Source organism: Orycteropus afer, unplaced genomic scaffold (assembly GCF_000298275.1).
Source record: "Orycteropus afer afer isolate SDZICR_OR568_19922 unplaced genomic scaffold, OryAfe1.0 scaffold00892, whole genome shotgun sequence".
NCBI classification, from domain to species: domain Eukaryota; kingdom Metazoa; phylum Chordata; class Mammalia; order Tubulidentata; family Orycteropodidae; genus Orycteropus; species Orycteropus afer.
Window position 1 is genome coordinate 254348 of NW_006922479.1, and position 825 is coordinate 255172.

Consider the following 825-nt stretch of genomic DNA (forward strand, 5'->3'; position numbering starts at 1 on the left):
TAAAAATGCATTTGACTGTGGATCACAACAAGTTATGGATAAGATTGCAAAGAATAGGAATTTCGGAACACTTAATTGTGCTCATGAGGAACCTGTATATAGACCAAGAACCAGTTATTTAAAAAAAAGGGGGGGGGATACAGAATGGTTTTACTCAGTAAAGGGGTGCATCAGGGATGGATTCTTTCACCATACTTATTCAATCTGTATGCTGGGCCAGTAATCCAAGAAGCTGGACTATAAGAAGAACACAGAATCAGGATTGGAGGAAGACTCGCTAACAACCTGCAATATGCAGATGACACAACCCTGCTTGCTGAAAGTGAGGACTTGAAGCACTGATGAAAATCAGATTACAGCCTTCAGTATGGATTATGCTTCAATATAAATTAAACAAAATTCTTCACAACTGGACCAATAAGCAACATCACAATAAATGGAGAGAAAAAAAAAGATCGATGATGTCAGGGATTTCATTTTACTTGGACCCACAATCATCACCAATGGAAGCAGCAGTCAAGAAATCAGCTGCTGTACTGCACTGGGCAAATGTGCTGCAAAGACATCTTTGAAGTGTTAAAGAGCAAAGGTGTCACTTTGAAGACTAAACTGCTCCTGATCCAAGCCATGGTCTTTTCAAGGCCTTATATGTATGTGAAAGCTGGACAATGAATAAGGAAGACCAAAGGAGAAGTGATGCCTTTTAATTGTGTTGGCAAAGAATACTGAAAACACCATGGTTTGCCAGAGAATGAATAAATCTGTCTTGGAAGAAGTATGGCCAGAATGCTGGTTAGAAGTGAGAATGATCAGACTTCGATCTCA